The following is a 22130-nucleotide window of genomic DNA, read 5'->3' as shown; positions in this document are numbered from 1 at the left end:
AGCGGAACAAAGAAACAAACAAATAGCAAAGCTTCACCTCTGTGGAAGCACATGTCATGTTAACCATTTTATCCAATCACACTCTTATTAGAGGATCCTCAAAATCAAGCTTAATCGTCTGCTGTTTTAAGATTAAGATGAGAGCTCAATGAGAGAGAAAATGACATAGGCATTGTATTTTTGAGATTACTTGTAGTACATTGTTGACAAAGCTTGACTTCCTTATGGGGAAATGTATAAAGATACAATATTAAAGGAGTTCTAAATAGTTAGGAAGAAAATGCATAGATAAACATACCAAATAAACCAAAGAGTTAAATTTTTTATCAGATTAGTCTACAAATATGATGGTACAACCAATATAAATGCAATAAGGAAATCAGTTGACATCTATGAATTCAGTTCATTATTTGGCACTATAAATTTATGTTGACAATATCTAATACTCACCCAATGCCGGTTGGAAACTGCAATATATAAAAAAAATAAGCGTTTACTTGAACTTTGTTTGCCTGTCTTTGAAATATATTCCTAATGATCTATAGTGGAAATGAAAATAAATTGCTGAAGCCAGGGAGATCCAAGGAGCAATACAAATTTATTTTTAAATAACAAAACAAAAATTCTTCATGAATATGTCATATTCAGAACCAAAAGGCTTAAAATAAAAGATTCCTCCTTCACAGAAAGCTTGGCATAGCAAGATCACATTTAAGCACTGTTGTAGACATGTATAACCAATCAGCTTTGAGGAAAAAGGTTTTGCCATCACAAGAGTTTAAGGTAATACACACACACACACACACACACACACACACACACACATCACACATGTTATTACAGGAGTTGTCAAATCAAGTCTCTTATTATATATAATTGCAGTTCAGGGAAATGAGCTTACAGCAGTAAGATTTAGAAGATGCTTTCCTTGTGAATTTGGTTTTGAAGTATAGAAACATCATTTATACAAATATTTGGGTAACAAAGGTGAATATTAACTATTTACTATTGTCATCAATCACTGGCAATCACTAGAAGGCAGAACAACATATATATATATATATATATATATATATATATATATATATATATATATATATATATTCAATTTAATATGTTTAATATATAATCAGGATGAACTGCAATGTTATATCCATTTATAACTCAATGACTTGATTTGATTTGTACTATGTTAAGACCATGAGTACCTAGTTTCTTTTTTAAAAAAACATTTTAAAATATGTTTTAATTTTATTTATTATTTATAAATAATAAATAATTATTTATTATTTATTTTTATGTGGTGCTAGGCATTGAACTCAGTGCCTCATACGTGCTTGGCAAGCCCTCTAGCACTGAGTTACAACCCCAGGACCCTAGTTTCTTATTAAAGTCAAATATAGTTCAGTCATTGATTTAGAATTTTTAAAAAGCTGGTTAAAATGGCAAGTGAACTCTCAGCTATTCGTGACAGTATAACCCCATGAAAAGAGGAACAAAGAAATTCACTGAAGTGGTTATGTTATGGATTTTTTTCTGCACTCTGATTTTTCATGAGAAAGATTTCACTTCTAAATAAATCAAATTATACTTTCCATTGACAAAAGCAAACTTTGCTATCTTTATTGAACTTTGTTGTTTCCTTATAGTTCCATGAGATAAAATGTTTGTCATGTTGATGCTTGCTTAGTTTAATGCTGGTATTTTACAAATTGAGAATAATTGAATTTGATGCCAAAAGCTGGTTTCTACTTGGTATGGTTGTGTATGTGAGTTCATCCAGTTTTTGTATATGGTGCTATTCTTCCAAGACATGAGAAGTGCCATGTCTGTTATTTTGGGCCAAATAACATTGCATTTCTTAGCAGTCCTGCTCCCAGAGTTTAGTACCACAAAGAATAAAACTGTGCTAGAATAATCACTTTTAAGCCAGAAATATTTAAGTTTGTATGTATTCAAGATATTCAAAGTGTTTCTGCTTCAAGTATGTGGCTGCCTTTGTCTGGTTTTGTAGAAATGAGTAGCAATTATAATACTTTACATTGAGATGAATTTGCAAGTGGTAGGACACCTAGGAGACAGTATATTCTTAGAGATGAATGGGACTTTTGGTGCTAGATGACCGTACTATATGCCTGTACCATTCATGTAAACTGGATTTTTAATTTTGATTTTAGCATACATTAGGTTATTGGGAGTTGCTATTAAACCTCACTGTTACCTGTTTTTTCTATTTACTCTTGTTTCCATTGCCACAAGAGTTATTGGTTGTCATGAAATAATTAATATTTCTAAAATCCTTGCTAACTAGTGAGTGAACTTTTCACTGTTGGATTGGATTCAGAAAATAACCAAAGCTCTTTTTTCTTAAAAATGAAAACCCAAAACTGAAGAACTGTTTTGAAACACTTCTTTGTGACTTTTCCCCCTTTATTCCAACCATCACTTTTTATTTTATAAATTATTTTTGTCTCCAAACAATTTAAAACCATTGGTGAACATGTTTTTTAACTTAGCTTTAAAAATTTTTAAAATATACTCTTTGTTGTTTTTCATCTGTATTTCTTTTTTATGTAAATTTTTTATTTATATATGACAGCAGAATGCATTACAATTCTTATTACACATATAGAGCACAATTTTTCATATCTCTAATTGTATACATAGTATATTCATACGAATTCGTGTCTTCATACCTGTACTTTGGATAGTAATGATTATCACATTCCACCATGATTAATTACCCCATGCCCTCTCTCTTCCCCTCCAACCTCTCTGCCCCATCTAGGTTCATCTGTTCCTCCCATGCTCCCTCTCCCTATCCCACTATGATAAGCCTCCTTATATCAAAGAAAATATTCGACATTTGTTTTTTTGGGATTGGCTAACTTCACTTATCTTTATCTTCTCTAACTCCATCCATTTACCTGCAAATGCCATGATTTTGTTCTCTTTTATTGCCGAGTAATATTCCATTGTGTATATATGCCACTTTAAAAAAAATCCATTCATTTATTAAAGGGCATCTAGGTTGGTTCCACAGTTTAGCTATTGTGAATGGTGCTGCTATAAACATTGATGTGGCTGTGTCCCTGTAGTATGCTGTTTTTAAGTCCTTTGGGTATAGACCAAGAGGAGGGATAGCTGGGTCAAATGGTGGTTCCATTCCCAATTTTCCAAGAAATCTCCATACTGCTTTCCATATTGGCTGCACCAATTTGCAGTCCCACCAGCAATGTATGAGTGTACCTTTTTCCCCACATTTTCACCAACAAGAGTATCTTCTTCTCCATCTTGTTGTTTGTATGCATAATAGCTGCCAATCCGACTGGAGGGAGATAAAATCTTAGAGTGGTTTTGATTTGCATTTCTCTAATTGCTAGTGATGATGAACATTTTTTCATGTATTTGTTGATTGATTGTACATCATCTTCTGAGAAGTGTCTCTTCAGGTCCTTGGCCCATTTATTGATTGGGTTATTTTTTTTTTTTTGGTGTTTAGCTTTTTGAGTTCTTTATATACCCTAGAGATTAGTGCTCTATCTGATGTGTGAGGGGTAAAGATTTGCTCTCAAGATGTAGGCTCTCTAATCAGCTCACAGATTATTTCTTTTGCTGAGAAGAAGCTTTTTAGTTTGAATCCATCCTATTTATTGATTCTTGATTTTAATTCTTGTGCCACAGGAGTCTTATTAAGGAAGTTGGGGTCTAATCCCACATTATGGAGATTAGGGCCTACTTAGGGCCTCTATTAGACGTAGGGTCTCTGGTTGTATTCTTAAGTCCTTGATCCATTTTGTGTTTTATTCATAAAACATGGCTTCTCAACCTGGGATCTGTCAACCCAAGAAATTTTGTATAAGAATTTGTCTGTTTATGTGTAAATGTACTGCATACCCGCTATGAAACAGAAAACATATCCCCAAGGGTCTATGATCTCTCCCCTTTTTTTTGTTCCTCTAATTGTTAGCATTCCCTTGTTGATTTAGATTGTAAGCTGCTAAGAACAGAAAAGTTTTTGGACTTTTTGGTTTTAGTTATGGTGGAAAGAGACTGGTTTTTGAGTTACCAGACTTGAGTTTAAACTTTTCACAAATTATCCAACTACCCACTTTCCTGTTCAGTAAAATGGGGGTAACATTACCAAGACTCATACTAAATGAATGAAATAATATTGTAAAATGCCTTGAATCTAGTGGTAGATAAGTATCAGCATCTGATTGACCAATCTATGAGGGTACTTGTGGTTTTACGTTATACCTAGTAATGATTACTAATGATTTATTAATGATTTAAAAGTAATAAATAAAGTCATACTTCTCAGAGAAAATAGATCCTCTTCTAAGCACAGGTATTGATCAAATTTCTGTGGCTTATTAGCAGAGCATTCTGCCACAGCAGGGTCACTCAGTGAAGGGCCTGAGACTAAGTAGTACTTAAGGCTTCCATTACTGGTGCCAAATAATGTCAAAGGGTCCACAACCTTGACTTCTCTCTGAAACCATTCAGTATATTTTCAGGATCTAAGCATGAGAAACTCTTCTAATAAACAGAAGAGGAAGAATAGTTTAATCTCTCATGGACTAAATGGCTAGTAATCATATTTTATACCATAGTTGCTGAGCAGCTACTTCACACAAACCCCTGGCTTAGGTGTCTGCCCACCCTGCACAGGATATTAGGGTAGGAAATTTTCTAAGTAGGGGCTTCAAATTCTGGTTTCTTCAACTTACTTATTTTAAAATCAGTTTCATCATCTGTAAGTGGAGGATAATAACAAAATTCCTTTTATAGATTTGTTGATAATTTAATGAGATACTTCACTTAAATGTCTTAGCACATAAAATGGGAGTAGTGGCACATGCCTGTAATTCCAAAAACTCAGGAGACTGAGGCAGAAGGATTGCCAGTTCGAGGCCAGCCTCAGCAATTCGGGAGGCCCTCAGCAACTTAGCAAGACTCTGTCTCATAATAAAAAGTAAAAAGAGGATATAAGTCAGTAGTAAAGCACCCCTGGGTTCAATCCCCAGTACCCTAACAAAAAGCAAACAATATCCCTCCAAAGTTCTTAGCACATAGTTCAAACGAATGTTATTGGTAAATAAATAGATAAGTAAATGTTACTTGTTATTGTTCTTATTAGTGCTTCTCAATATTTGCTTTATTATTCATCACTGACAAGTTTTCTCATGATTCTGAGGAGTGTTCTCCTCACTGTACTTATTTATTCATGAAAAAGAATAAACAAACAAAAAACCTTTAAAAGAACAACTAAATACCTACACAAACAGAACACAGGAAAAAGAAACTAGATCATAAAGTTTATCAGATTTTATTCAATTTAAATTCAGCATTTTGTCTACAAGTAGCAAAGTGACTCAGTGAAGTCAGTGTTGGTGGGTGGTTATTTATTTGGACCACCCTCAGAGGTAGTATTTACTTCTTGGAGCTCTGAGCAATTAAAAAATCTCTTATATATGTTCAAGATCAGCTTTAAAATAATTCAGAATCAAACAAGAGTATCTTCTTCTCCATCTTCTCTTTTCACCTTGAGAAGAAAATGTTGGTAAGAACACAGGCCTTGAGGCAGGAAATACTGAGTGCTTACAATAGCACTTGACTCATAGGAAGTGTTTCATGGTTACGACAACTCATCATGGAAATAATATATTTTATCACTTTTTCATAACTTTGTTTCTTCCTTTGCTATAAAACAACCATGTGACATTCTGTGTTTCCCTATTACCCTTATTATTAGGAAACTCAGAGCTAAATTTGATGCTTAATTAACAGTGGATATAGGTTATGTGAGGCCTAAACTAATAAAATTTTAGATGATCTCTTTAAGAAAAAGAATACAGTATTAGATAAGAAAGTAAATATTTGCTCTGATAAGGAATTGCAACAATTTTCAGATTTTCAAAATAGTATAAATACTATTTTGAAAGGTGAAAAATAGCATAAATCCAGAAAAACAATATTTTTGTAATTGCTTGATACACCTTTATTCTGATTCTATGCCTCATTTCCCTGTAACCTCCCACATGTTTATAAGTGCCAGTTGTCAAGGACACATTCATATTGCAATATAACATCTGGTCCTACATCTTTGGGCCGCATACCAAGTGAATAGTTACTGAGAATAAAGAAGGAGAGAGGAAAATTCCTGAAAAGCATTCCTACATGAGATGTCTAGCAATATTTTAACCATATATAGAATTTGACTGAGAATAACATATATATATTCCACTATATCCAAACTATATATCTCCTCAGCTTCCTCAAAATGTCATGATTGTTCTAAGACCATTTGATTTTAGAAGTGTGATAAAAGGAACATTAGATAGAGGGAATCTTTTTTTTTTTTAAAGTATTTTTTAGTGTTGATGGACCTTTATTTTATTCATATATATATATATATATATATATATATATATATATATATATATATGCTGAGAATTGAACCCAGTGACTTACACATGTGAGGCAAGCACTCTACCACTGAGCCACAACCCTGGCCCTAGAGGGAATCTTAATGAAGTTGAATAACTTGCCCAAGGCTAAGTGATAAAATAGGAATTTGAGCTTAAATCTGCCTTCGAAGAGTCATTTCACTGCATAGAGATAGTAGAGCTATAGATGTTTTACCAGTCATGTCAGAATACCAGTATTCTACAAAGGTCTTCTCTGCAAAAATGAAGTGGGCTGTCCATAGGGGAAGCATTCCAACATATTGGCATAGGAGCTGCTTTCTCAATAAGATTTCTATTGCTCAGGAAATAATAGCAAGAATCAATAAATGAGATGGCCTCAAACTAAAAGCTTTTGGACAGCAAAGGAAACAAAGCATAAAGGAAAAAAAAAACCCTACAGAATAGGAGAAATTCTTTGGTATTTTAACAACAAAAGATTAATATCTAGACATTATAAAGAGCTTAAAAAACTTAACACCAAAACTAAAAAGAGTAACCCATTCAAAAATGGGCAAAAATGAACTAAAAAGACACTTCTCAAAAATAGAATATAAAAAATAGAAGTACAAATGGCCAACTATTACGTGAAAAACATGTCAACATTTCTAACAATCAGGGAAATAAAAATTAAAAACTGTGAGTTTCTGTCTTACTCTGGTTAGAATGGCTGTCTGCAAGAATACAAATGATAATAAACTCTGGTGAGGATGCAAGGAAAAAGGTATCCTTATACATTATTGGTGGAAATGTAAATTAGTACAGCAACTGTGGAAGTTACTATGAAGTTCCCTTAAAAAAACTAAAAATGGAACTAACATAAATTATACCAGTTATACCATTCCTTGGTATCTTTTCAAAAGAATTAAAGTCAGAATACTTTGGAGATACATGCAGTCCCATGTTTACAGCAATACAATTCCCAATAGCCAAATTGTGGAATCAGCCTAGGTGTCTGTCAACAGAAGAATGAATAAAGAAAATGTGGTATATATACACAATGGAGTTTCAGTCATAAAACAGAAAGAAATAGTGTCATTTGCATAAATGGATGGAAATGGAGAGCTTTATGTTGAGCAAAACAAACCAAACTCAGAAGGACAAGTGTCATATTTTTTCTCTCATACATGAAAACTAGAGAGAAAAAAGAACAAAACAAAACAAAAGTGGGGGATCTCATGAAAATAAAAGAGAAATAAGCCAAATTCATAAAGTCAAGGATCATATGTTTTCCCTCACATGTAGAAGCTAGGGAGGAAAAAGGAAATGAAAGGTAGAGGAATTCTCATGGAAACCAAGAGGGAGATCAATTGAGGAGAGGAAAGGGACCAGGGGAAGGGAAGAGGTGAGTGACAGGGAAAATACTAGGGAATGATATTGGTCAAATTATATTGCTTTATTGTATGCATATATGAACATGTAATAATGATTACCACAATTATGTTTGATTTATAATGCACAAACAAAATATTGATAAAAAAGAAAATAGAAGAGAGACCTTTAGGGTAGAGGAAGGGGATCAGGACTTGAAGAGGGAAGAGGTGCGTAAGGGGAAGTACTGGTATGTGAAATCCATTAAATTATGTTATATGCGTATATGAATATGCCACAATGAAATCTATTCTTTATCATTAATATAAACCAATAAGATTTTTTATAAAAAATGAAGTGAGATGTGAACTTAAATGAAATTGGTTTATAAAATTTCAGTTTCAAATACTGACATGAATTAAGATATTTTAAAAGTCCAATTGCATGGAAAGTGAAAAAATGAAAAGCTTTGCTTTCCTTGAAAAACAAACAAATAATCTCTTGGTATTGGAAATGGAGTACATTCTGGCAGAATAAACCAACTTTACATAAACAATTATGGCAGACTGGATAATTGAGTAAGTTGATGCTTATTGAGTCTATGACATCATTTCTGGCCAGACACTGTCTAATCACTTTTTCCAGAAGTGTTAGCATATACACTGACACATCTCTATTCAAATGATGCATGAAGTTCAGGCCTCTCTTCCTAAACAGGCCCATATTCATGGGAAACAACCCTCTGTTTATGGCTTTTGTATTATAAGGGTTCTCCTTTCCACCATTTACCACCCAAATTCATAGGGAATGTCTCTCATAAGCCCACCCTTAGGATGTTAGTCTCCTGTGCCATTGGACACAAACATTTCATACTACAGATGTGTTATCTTTTTTTTTCCCAACTCTGAACAACAGGTATTTAACACATGTGGAAACTGGTTCTTCTGTCTTCCTTTCAGGACAAGATTGTTCTGAACCTATCAGCCTCATCTAAAGGAAATATGGAAACACAGCACAATTCAGCATTCAAAAGATAAGTAACTGTAAAAGACTGAATTTTTTTAAATGAACATTTTTTTTCCAGTATTTTATAAAAAGAATTTTACTATACTTTAAAGCTTTCTGAAGAGAGAAAAGAATTTAAAAGAGGTAGTATATAATAACTTATTTCTAAATAAGTAAAACATTCCAAAATGAAGAAAGAGAAAAAGCTTCTACAAATCAGAAACTCAGAGTCAGAAAAGACCTTATGTGTCTCTGTTGTTCCAGTTCTGATCACCTAAAACCCTGGGGTCATCCTTAATTCCTCTCTTCTCTCATTCTCAGGCAAATTCTGTCAAGATAGATCCAGAATGAGGCCAATTTACAAATGGCCATCCACTGTGGTTCAATATTAACCGTCTTACTAGTACCACTGCCTCTTTTCCTTCTGTAGTTTATCCTCAAATCAGCAGTCAATGATACTTTAAAAACATAGTCAGACCATACCCTCCCCCTCTAGCGCTCCTTATTGCCATCTATGTTAAAGCTTTGGGATTAGATCCAATCTCTCTAAGGCTCAGCCCTTACAATTCTCAATCTCTTCTCTACTCCAGCCACATAGACCTCATTATTCTATCTGGATCATACCAAGCATGCTTCTTAGGATCTTTGGACTTGTCTCAATTTGTCTTCCAAAGTCTGTATGCCTCTTGTCTCCTTCAGGTCTTTCACCCAAATGCTACCTTCTCAGCAAGGCCGTACCTAATGAAAATGTAACCTCATCATTCTTCTTAATCCCATTTCCTGCTTTATTTTTCTCTATCGTATTCATCCCCCATTCACAAATATTTTCTAATTTAAATTTTGTTGTCTATCTTTTCTACTACAATGTAAGTTCTATAAAGGCAGGGAAGTTCTGTTTGTTGCTATATTCCTTGCACCTAGAATATAGGTGGTCAGAAAATATTTCTGGAATTAAATAAAATCTAGTTCAATTCTTTTATTGTAAAAAGAAGAGTAACTGAGCTCTAGAGAGATTGATTGATTTTCCATCATATCCATTGCTGGCTAGGGTCATAGTAGGGATGCTGACTTTTAATTTAATGTGCATTTCACCACATGATATCTTCTTCTGAGCAATTCCTTTCTTTTGGGTACTAGGGATTGAACTCAGGGACAATTGACCATTGAACCACATCCCCAGCCCTATTTTGTATTTTATTTAGAGATAGGCTCTCACTGAGTTACTTAGTTTCTGAGGCTTGCTTTGAATTTTCGATCTTCCTGCCTCAGTATGTGCCTCCATGCCCAGCTTGAGCAATTCTTAACAATTGATGTTATATTAAATGTTGAAGACTCAGTATACAAAATACTGAGATAAGCAGAGACAACAAGAGAGGAAGAGTGATAATGAAAGTATCATATATACACAGAGTCAAGAAGATAGGCAGAGACTGAAAAAAAAAAAGAAGACAACGACAGAGATAGCTCTAACTATATTTATGCCTAACTATTTCTGATCCAGGTACAATCTTCAATCTTCCATGTTATTTCTGGGTTAATTTTCCCCAATTTATTTATGATTCTATCACACCCTTGGAGTTTCCCTAGGAGCTGTAGAACAAAAATGTATGATTCTTAGCTTGGCATACAAGTCACTTCTTCCTCCTGTTTTTCTCAACACAGCACCACATAATTTTCCCTGATATCTGACACTCATGTCATAGTGCTCTATTTCCCTTTCCAGATTCTTCAGATCTTTCTACATATTTGTCTGTCTACACATGTGTGGTTTTCTGAACCTAAAATTTCTCTTCATTTCTTCTACATGAACACTTCTCCACATCATGTAAGAGCCAACTCGAAAATCCCCTTTATGAAACTTTCCCCTTCTCTCTCAGCAGTCAAGCTTTTCTGTCTTGGTGGTAATATTTACCACATAGTTTATGTTTCCAATTTTTGTGGCATCATTAGTGGCTAGCACAGTGCTAGGGCCTAGAAGTTTCCAAAATATGTTAGTTGAATGAATTAAGACCAATCACATAAACTTACTTGAATTGAATTCTTAGAATAAGTGGTTATGGGCAGGAAGTATGGGATCATGCACACTTTGCTGGTTATATAAAATAAAGTTAGGTTACTGCTACCCAAACTTCTCCCCCCCCTTTTTTTTTGATACCAGAAATTGAACCCAGGGTCACTTAACCAATGAGCAATATCCCAACCCTTTATTTATATATAAGGGTTGGGGATATTTTATATATATATATATATTTTGAGGCAGCATCTTAACTGAGTTGCATAGGGCCTTGCCAAGTTGCTGGGGTTGGCTTTGAACTTGCGCCCAAGCCATTTTGATTACAGGTGTGCACTACTGCACCTGGCTCAAACTTCTGCCTTGTGACAACGAATATCAAGTTCTAGATTACAGCTTTAAGTCAGTGTCCACTGGTTGTTTTTAATAGTATACATTTTTTTTTTACCAGCTTTGTTTTCCTTTCCAATGATTTCAGAAATTATGCATTTTAAGTCATTAATTAACTTAGAAAATATTGAGCATGCATTTTTGTCAGTACTGTAGGGCTTGGGGACACTAAGGTAAACAAGATAAATAATAGGGTAGCAAATCTTCAAAATATTACCGAACTTTTTTTTCTTTTTCTTTTTTTTTACAATTGGGATAATAGGCAATAGTATAAATGTAAGTAACTCTGAAAAAGCACAGTAATACCTTCTATTTATTGAGGTATTTTTTTTTGTGTGTATGTGTGTGTGTTTGTATGCTGGGTATTAAACCCAGGGTCATATCCCAGCCCTTTAATATTTTATTTAGAGATAGGGTCTTGCTGAATTGCTTAGGGCTTCACTAAGATGCTGTGGCTGGCTTTGAACTCACAATCCTCCTGCCTTAGCCTCAGCCTCCTAAACCACTGGGATTATAGGCATGTGCCACAGTGCCTGGCCTTATTGAGGTCTTCATATGTGTAAATCACTGGTGTAAGTGCTTTGCATGTTTAGTTTATTACTTCTGTTTGCCCTGAGTATTGAGTTCTATTATTATTGTTTTGTTTTGGCATAGAAAAATTAAGTAACAGGGTCACGGGTTGGTGAGGGCAGAATCTGAATTTAAACTATTATGCTTTATTTCTGTTTAGTGCTTATATAAGAGAGAATATTTTCAAGTTCTAATGAAATCAGGTATGGAGTCCAGGTCAATTAAAAATTTTTTTCCCCACCAGAAAACACTAAAACCAAGAAGGTACTTCAATACATGGCAAATGTTAGCCTAGAAACCAGACTGAAAATGCTTTAGTCAGGAAGACATCAGGATGACTTCTAATTGTGAGCCTTGTTATCCTCTCTGGGCCACTGTAAGAAAGTTATTTGGCAATTGGGTTTTGAAAAAATGTGTGTGTTTGACTAACTGTTCTTTAAGGATATTTCAGTTTTGAAATCATTGCATTCAAATGTCACTTCCTCAGGGAGACCTCCCTGACCAGTCCACATCTCTTCGTCTTCTCTCTTCTCTCACTGTGCTTTTTAGTTTTTGCCACAGAATTTATCATAACCTCACATTGTATTATAGATTTGATTTAAAAAAAACTACTGTTTTCATAATGCCTAAAATAGTGCTTAGTATGTAGCATTTACTTGGATTTCTCCTGAGTAAATATGTCTTCCAGGAGAGTGAGATAGGTAACAACCCTCAGAACCCACATGGGATCTTTCACAAAAATATATGCTTGGAACTAATAATCCCCAAACTGTAGAAAAGTATGCAAAACATTTTTTTTTTAAGAATCTTCCATCAAAGGGAAAACTACATTTTGTGAACTTGGCTTGACAGAAGTTGACTTGGTATATTTGGCCATTGGATAGATCTAAATGAAAGCCTTAGAGAACCCAAACAGAAAGTCAGTCTCTGTCAGTGTTTCTTTCTTTCTTTCTTCCTTCAATTTTTCCCTATGAGTGGAGGAATAACAGTAGCCTGTCACAATAGAGGTGTTAAATTTCTGTCTTTTGGGGATCTGTCCTCCTTGTTTCGTGGAGGTTGCAAAGTCTTAGACAGTCATACAGGAATGATATCCAAAGTGTGCTAGACACATAACTCCAGGGTTGACCTTGTTTTAAATGCCAGTTTTCCCAAAACACATATTCAACATCCATGCATTTCTAGTTTGTGAATAAATTAGAATGTAAATCCCCATCCACTCTAAAAAACTCACCTTCATTTCCTTTGTTGTGCTCACTGCAGCTTATCGTTAAGTCATTATCAAACTGGTTATTAGCTGGGTCTCTGGGTAGAAAGCTGCTGAACCTTAGGGGAAAGATGAAAGTACTGGGAGAGAACTGAAGCATCAGCAAAAGTTGTTTCGACAGACAGCTTGATAATGGTCATTTCTCAAAGCTAGAAATTTTTGTTTCTAATGTCTGGCTTCTATGGAGTGTGGTTGCTGCTGTTTCTACTTTTCTCCAAGTCTGTAATGTTTATGGAAAAAAGAAGTTGTCTAAACTTCTGGTTTGGGCTCCCCATTGTAAAATACATCACTGCTGTCTGTTGATGTCATTTGACAAATAGCCACATGCTGTTTACCACAGTCAACTTTTTAGTGCTGAGCAGTTTTGGATAGAAGAGGAACACACGTAGAAACTCAAAGCTTTAATGGGTTTGAGACTTATTTTTCTGAATATAATATTTCAAGTTCTAATAAAATGTAGACAGTAAGTCTAGGTTAGTTTTAGTATTTGCTTCCTCTCATTTAATATCATATTAACACTAAATGGAGTTTGAAAACCATAGGGTAAGCTACAATTAAACTAAGATCTTTCCATTATATCTTACTGTTTTTAGTCACAGATGTATCATAATACAGAATCTTCCAAAATAATCTTTATAAGAATGCTTAAAGAATTATTAAAGTCTTGGCATTGGTCTCCTCAATCATAAGTGAGAAGATTAAATTAAATTAGTGTTTTCCCCAAGATTATTTATGTGCACAATCATAGTCATCTTTATGGTTATTGCCATATCCAGTTGCAACCTAGATTATTTATTTAATATTTTTTCTTTCATAAAAACATTAAAAAACTTATTTCAAAAGGAACCTCTTCTTTAAATCTGTAAGTGGAAAACCAGTGTCATTTGTAAGTTAAAGAGGAGGTTGTGCATATGTTTCATAAAGATTATTTTCTTACTGGCTTAGTGATATACTCTTATAATCCCAGCTGCTTGGGAGTTTGAGGAAGGAGGACCACAAGATTGAGGCCAGCCTAGAAAACTTAGTAAGATCTTTTTTCAAAATAAAAAAAAATATTGAAAAAGGTCAGGGGAAGTAGCTCAGTGGTAGACCACCCCTGTATTCAATCCCTAGTACCTACACCCCACCCCCACAAAGATTATTCACACAGCTGATGGGTGTGCTGCACTTGATATTCTGGTATCATGGAGATGTTGTGTTAATTAGTTCATATTTGCTCTTCACCCTTTCCTTTCCAGAAGAGCCCAGAAAATATTCCTTTGTCAAAACATTAAGAAACAAAAATCTTTGTGGTCAGGTATAATGAAGGATTTTCTTTGGATTTTTAAAGTGGGGAATAGGTAAGAAAAAATAGAGGTCAGATAGTGGGGCTTATCTCTTAAGGACAAGGAGGATGCAAGTACCATAAGAAGCCATAGGATGGAGTTTGTTTATTTTAACTGATGCAAAATATTTATTCCAAGTTAGTCATTTTATGCAGTAGTTTTCCCCCTCAATAGACTTATGCTAACCACATATTTTAAATTTATAGATAATGTTGTCAGAATAATATTTGAAATCTCACAAAAGTTTATATTTTACAATGCACCCCAGATTATCAAGGTTGCAAGAATAACACAACATTTCCTATATCCAAATATTTCACAGCTATGCCCAAAAAGGAAAAGGAAAAAAAAACCCAAACCACTATGCTTTGTTAAGGACTAAAGTTACCCAAGCAGCCCCAAATAAAACAAAATATCCAAATTATTAGCATTGATTTAATATAGTTATAACTTCAATAGTCACTTTGTCTTTGACAATGATTGCTTGAGCACAGGGTTGAGTACTCTAAGGACTGGTTGTAGAAGCTGTTGCTGCAGTGTCTCCTCCTCTATATACACTATGTGGGTGCATTGAAAAAATTTTTCCCATCACACAAACTCTAATGAAGAACAACAACAAAAGCTAAACAAACCTACTGCTCTTTATTTGGGACATGATTATTTTCCTTGTGCATGAAGTATTCAACAACAAAAGAAAAAGTAAAGGAAAAGAACAATTTCTTTGTATATTCCCTAAACATACAAGACAAGTTTGCTGGGTCAGATTTACTGTGGCATTTACTCTGATACCTTCTAGACCAGGTGTTATATTTATCATTTCCATGGTTGTCATTTATGTTCATTTTTATTATGTCTACTTCCGGGCATTGTCATCTGATGTTTCATTTGTTTCTATGTCTGAGACATCAAACTCTGCTTTATAGGTACTTCTCCAGGGGGAGAGCAGGCTGGAACTGCAGCTTTGCAAGAAGCCATTCTTTGCAAAAACATTCTCTGGGAGAGGAAAGCAATTCTCATCATTTTCAGGATATTCCTGCCATCCCATTGCTTTCAATAACATGTGCTCTGCTTTTAGAGAGTATGACAGGTTAGCCCTTCCATGATGGAGAGAAAGACAGTTCTGAAGACAGCCTTCTTGTCCATTTTCCTTTGGTTCAGATATGCTGTTGTCCTTTAAATCCTCCAGCATGCCTCAGCCTCTTTTCTTTGAGAAGTCTCCATTCTGGTCATCCTTGAGTCTTCAGGCACTCACTCTTCCTATTGGTGGTTTTGTGGGTCAACTTGGTCAGATGAGAGAGGCTGATCTTAATTGGAGGGGTGATATTGGAGGAAATCTCCTTGGAAAAGCTTAGAACTATGCCATCAGCTAGTACCACTGCTTTGGTGGATGATTGGATTGGTAAATGCAGACTTTGGGCTAGAGGAAAGGGATTCTTATTTGGGTTCCAGTCTGTTAGATTTCCGTGCATCAGGCTTAGAAGGAGGTGGTGCAGGCATAGACCCTTGGAATCATGGTTGATGATTTGTTCCCATTTGCATGGTGAGATCTTGGTGAGGTGAATGTAGCCGAGAAGGCAGCAACAGAATTCTCTTTAGAAACTTTTTTGAAAACTAATGTCTTGGAGGGTTGCTTTGCACTATGTGATTATTTCCACACTCCAGAAGGGGTCCTAATAGGTCTGTATGATTGACTCTGTTTGCCAGCTTCTGTATTCAAAGAAGGAAATTTTTCCTCTTCTAACTGTAACTTTTCCTCTTTGTCTTCTTTCTTTTCTTCCCTAATCTCTGTAGGTGGGGTTTTCCTGAAAGGCACAGCCTTTCCAGGAAAGGAATCTACCATTCCAGTGTCAATGGTTCCCTGTGCCACCTCCACTATGCTGGCTCATTCCATCATGACTTTGGGAGGAACTGTGCCAACTAGAAAGGTTTCCTGTGATTTCAGGATATGCTCCCTTAGAGATACCAGAGTCTACAGAATCATGGTGGAACAGGGAGGGCTGGTGCCAGGAATCTCCTGTAGGTCATAGTGACTCATTGTTAAAAAAAGCTATTAAAAGGAATTGTGTGGATAGCTCACAGCAAATACACCTTTTAAAAAAATTTGTTCTAATTAGTTATACATGACAATAGAAAGCATTTTATCACATCATACATAAATGGAGTATAACTCCTTATTCTTCTGGTTGTATATGATATAGGATTATACAGGTTGTGTAATCATATATGCACATAGGGTCATAATGTCCAATTCATTCTATTATCCTTCCTATTCCCATACCCTCTCCCCTCTCTTCATTCCTGTCTGTCTACCCAAAGTACCTCTATTGTTTCCTAGCCCGCTGTTCCCCTCGGCCCACTGCACCCCCACCTTATTGTGAATTAGCATCCACATATCAGAGAAAACATTTGTCCTCTGGTTCTTTGGGATTGACTTTATTTTGCTTAGCATGATGTTCTTTAGTTCCATATATGTACCAGCAAATGCCATGATTTCATTCTTCTTTAAGCTGAGTAATATTTCACTGTGTATACTACAGTTTCTTTATCCATTCATCTGTTGAAGGGCACCTAGGTTGGTTCCATAGTTCAGCTATTGTGAATTGAGTTGCTATGAACATTGATGTGGCTGCATCATTGCCGAATGCTGATTTTAAGTCCTTTGAGTATAGACCAAGGAGTAGGATAGCTGGGTCAAATGGTGGTTCCATTCCAACTTTTCTGAGGATTCTCCGTATGCTTTTCATACTAGCAATATATGAGTGTATCTTTTCCCCCACATCATCACCAACATTTATTGTTGCTTGTATTCTTGATAATTGCCATTCTGACTGGAGTGACATGAAATCTTAGAGTAGTTTTGATTAGTGTTTCTCTAATTGCTGAAGATGTTGGACATTTTTTCATATATTTGTTGATTGAGTGTATTTCTTCTTTGAAGTGTCTGTTCAGTTCCTTAGCCTATTTATTTATTGGGTTATATTTTTTTGGTGTTAAGTTTTTTGAGTTCTTTGTATATCCTGGAGATTAATCCTCTATCTAAGGTGCATATGGTACAGCAAATCTACCTTCTTTTTGGGGTGGGTGCTCTCCATATTTTTCAAAGGGGGCTGGAGGTGACTTGACTGGCTGGAGTATTGCAAAATTTAGCTAAACAGAAACAAAGTCATGCTAGGTCATTTAGACCCATTGTCTGTTTTCAGCAAGGTGAGGCATCCAACCTCATGGACAGGATCCTAGAGTATAACCTCTGTTTTCTGAACTCCTTGAATCTACTACTTGGATATCCCATGACATTTTTAAGTTAAAAAAGGTGCTGAAATAGTTTGGATGATAATATGCCTTGTGATGAAACACAAAGAAGCCCTGCTTTATGTGGCTCTCACTCTCAGTCCCCTCAATAGCTTACCCTAAACCACACACTTCCAAAAGGGGTGGGAAACATAAAAGTATTTGTCACATTTGAAAAGTGGATTCAGGGAAAAGAACTATGTCTATGTTCACCTCATTCAACTTCCTTGAATAATGGCACCATGCTGCTGCCTAAATAGGCAATACATGGACATTTGCACAGTGAATGCAAACTATAACAAGGTAATAGCAAGAAAGACAGGTGGCCTCATGTATGGACAAGTAGTGCCATCCAAGTAATAGTTCAAAAATATAATATTAAAACTCTAGAAAAGATCTTCTGGGTAGTAAACTCCAGTGGCAAAACAACCACTTAACAAAGCTCTTAAAACACCAATGCTGTTACTCTTACACAACATGTGCAGATATGTTCATATTTGTCTTAATCTTTAAAATATGAACATATAAGAAATCTTGTTTTAGTAAAGAATCAGACAGAAACTTGATACTTTCACCCCCCACAGAATAGCAGGTTTCAAGGCAATTTTTCAGTATAAAGCTCCTAAATGTGTGTTCTGTTTCTTTGGTCTTCACTATTTATAAATTCAGAACAAAATTTAAACAAGTAGAAAGATAGGGGGTGAGGAATAGTCAAGGAGAAAGATAGTTTCAAAGTGAGATTTTCTTATCTTTAGTTTTCTGTTTCACTTGTTTTACTTCTGCCCCAAACTGAATTCAGCTACTGGATGGTGGTATGAAAAATTTTCTACTGCTTGATAGAGAAGTCACTTTTAATTTTGGATCATTTTTTGACATTATTCAATTATTAAAAGGTCACATGAATCTACCAATTGGATGGTAGTGAGGCTATTGCCAAGGAAGAGATGTGGCATCTGAGGACATGTCCTCAACTTCTTGGCCCAGCAGAGGTGACTAGTCCCCATAACGTAGTGCTTTCTGAACTAGGATGGAGTGATAATCAGGATATTTGACCAGTATTGTTCTGTTTGGATCATTAGTTGGTCACAGGACTCTAGAAAAAAATGGATGAACAATCCGTTACAGTGCTGTTTGAGTTAAAAAAATTCTAGGTTCACTGAACCTAATTCAAATTATCATAGTGGAATTCATAGTCTCTTATCCAATTTTCAGATCTGGAGTCCCTCAACTGGGGGATACCAGATCCCTATGAGGGAGGACCTTGTAATGTGGCCATATATGTGCATCACCAAATTTCCTGAAACTTTCTCTAGAGGGTCCTGAAACAATTTACTAGGGATACAGTGTAGGGTGGGATGGGAAAGGAAAATACCCAGGCTTTCTGTGGGTTATTAGATAGTGGTTATGAATTTAAAAGCCTTTATAGTTTACTAATTAATGCTTATAGAAGTCATATTAGAGATGAAAATTTGATTCTTATTCATCTAACAGTGGATCTTGTGGATCTATCATGTGGTAATTTTTCATGTGGTATGGTAAGAATAGTTGTACCTACTAATTGGCAGGATTCCACAGTGATTCCTTCATCAGTTGAATTAAAGCTGTAGTGGGAAGGGACAAGTGGAAGGAGGCCCCTGGAACTATACTCTTTCTTCTTTGTTCCTAACAATGTAGTAAGTACTATGGGTGAAATGTGGAGATTAGTGTTAACATGGAAGACTTGAGAGATACAGTGAAATATGTCCTAACACTTACCCATTTAATTCATTATTTGACTGGTAAAAAGCTAAATGGATTATGGGGTGTTAAATTGGAATATTGCAAACTCAATCAGGTAGTGTTGCCAGTTGCAGATGTATTTGCAGATGTAACCTTCTTGGAGTAAATAATGTAGCCCATGGCATTTTATATATCTATTGATCTGGCAGATGCTTTTTTTTCTATTCCAATCCACAATAAAAATCAGAAGCAGTTTGATTGTAAAGTATACAAACAATACCAGTTTTTAATGTTTTGCTTTAGGATTATATCAACTATCCTGCAGTTTGTCCTATGATGGTCCTGAGGGTACTTGATCATTTTTATATTCCAGAGGACATTCATGACTGTCCAGGCATTCAAGACTTAATGCAACAGGATTTGATTAACATGGAGTAAAAAGTCATAGGGTGGAACATAAATGCCACAAAAGTCTGTGGACTGTGATGGCATTTCTAGGGGTAGTTTGAGGCATACTGGGAGAGCGGAAGTTGTCGGCAAGTTGTTGTTTCTTATGTTATCCTATACAAAAAATGAAGTGTAATGCTTCTTGGATTTCTCTGTTTTGAAAACAACATATATCACATACTGTATAACTTGAAAGGCTGCCAATTTTGAGTAGGACGTAAAGCATGAAAAAGATCCAGCCCAAGCTTTCCTATCACTTGAGCATTATGGCCCACAAGGCTCCAATGTGTTAGAAGTATCTGTAACAGTATAGGATCTATGACAAACCATGAAAGGAGAATAACAACATAGAACTTTGAGGTTTTCTTTGTGAAAAGTAATTCTTGCTTTTTTTTTCTTATTAGACTCTAATAGAATAGAGACAATGGGAGGTCAAGTGATTTTTCCATCTGACATACCCATCTTGGACTAGTTGGTATATGATTCACTGAATCATAGTAAAAATGAACATAAATGACAACAGTGGAAATGATAAATATGACACCTGATCTGGAGGGCATAATTAAATTGCAAAAGCAACTGTTCAGATTTCCACATTTTTTATTATTTATAATTTTGATGACCTTTCTTCAATTTACTCATGTGTCATAGGAGTTTCATGAGACTTGAATAACCAGATAGTAGGTTTGTCTTAGGTAGTACTAGTTTATACTTGTTGTCCAGCATAATCATTGATGACACTTCTTTTCATTGTCAAAAATGTCCCAGTAGAGAATAACTTATATGGCCACCCTTCCTGCAACCAGTTTATGGAGAGGAAAGAGTGTGTTCCTGTCTCATGGATTTCTGCCTGGGTAGTGTGGAATCAGCTGAAAGTGCAAAGTCAATGTATTCAAGGGGCAGAACTTTAAATGGTGTATCTTGTTTTTTAATTTTGTGTGGAAAGAGAGATGATCTGAGGTACAGAATTATACTCAATCAGGGTACTCCATATCAGTCACCAGGGATTTGGAAAGAATAAAATTGGAAGATTGGTGGTAAGGAGGGTCCAGAAAAAAGTCTATTTGTATAGGCCTCTCAGGATGGGACATTGTATGAGGATATTTTTTTTTCTCATGAAAATGTCTGCTAGAGGGAATGCTCAATAATTAAGATGTCTCTGATAGTGATATTTAGCCTGTTTCTCTGGCTACCTTGTTGTCTGTTCAATGTGCTAGTGTTTGAAATGACTGTGGTGTTGGGGAGAGAGATCATTCAAGGGCTCTATATGATACTACTCCTCACCAAAATTGATTTAGCTTTTACCACTGTTAGGCTCCCAGCCTACTAATAGCAGAAGCAAACTTTGGCCCTTGATATTACAACATTTGCCAGCATATGTGGTCTCACAAATGCATGATATGAATTATAAAGAAGGACCAAAAGGGCAATGTGTATAGTGTTCATGGAAAAACACAAATTCATTAAATTATGGGAATAATCCATTTTTGCTGTGAAATGGATCAGCTGGAAAAGAAGGGCACTATTATGATTCAGTAATTTCATCTGTGTACTTTATTTCATATTATTCTTACATTAACCCTGTGAGCCAGATAGTAGCCCCACTGTAGAAATCACTCTCTCTCTCTCTCTCTCTCTCTCTCTCTCACACACACACACACACACACACACACACACAAAGTTTCACATCTAAAGGCTCAGTGATGTCTAGGTTTGAACACAGATCTGTCAGTATATCTTTTACCATGTTTTTTTCTTTTCTTTTCTTTTTTTTTTTTTTTTTTTTTTGGACACTGTTTGGAAGTCTAAAATGGGTCTGAGTATCTGTTGGCTACTATGGAAGTCATTCTCCTGCTTTTTCACCTTTGCTGGAGTCACCAAGATAGGTAAATTGAGTTTCTGTCTTCTGCATCTCTCTTCTAGCTCTAGTCGTGGGGAGAGCAGAACCCTGCCTAAAAAGAGGAAGGCAGTAAGTTGTGGCAACATGCTCCTGCTAGGGTTCCTGAAGTATGCCAGGTTGGGAAGCATCTCAGGGATCTTTTTCCTTGGTTGTATTCCTAAAGTCTTCATCAGGGAATGGAGGAGAGTCTGAATTCCATGGAATCTAAGAATGGGTTGGGCAACTTAGTAGAAAGTGGAGAGAGTAAAATAGGAGGCTAATTTTCAGGGATAACCAAATATGGATTTATAGTCTCTTAATTTAGGCATATTTTCCATACATACACATATCAGACCTTTGTCACAAGCAAGGGTCACTTTCTATACCTCCTTTCCTATATTATATTTCATAGAATTGAACTCATTCCATGTCTTTTCTTGTATTTCTTTCT

General features: G+C 35.5%; 1 pseudogene; it reads right to left on the bottom strand.

The window, feature by feature from the left end:
* Positions 1 to 15199: 15199 nt before the first annotated feature.
* On the bottom strand, positions 15200 to 18638 carry LOC143405667 (vasculin-like protein 1; annotated as a pseudogene).
* Between the last annotated feature and the right edge of the window lie 3492 nt (positions 18639 to 22130).

This window comes from Callospermophilus lateralis, chromosome 8, assembly GCF_048772815.1.
Source record: "Callospermophilus lateralis isolate mCalLat2 chromosome 8, mCalLat2.hap1, whole genome shotgun sequence".
Classification (NCBI taxonomy): domain Eukaryota; kingdom Metazoa; phylum Chordata; class Mammalia; order Rodentia; family Sciuridae; genus Callospermophilus; species Callospermophilus lateralis.
This window is presented reverse-complemented; position numbering and strand designations above follow the sequence as displayed.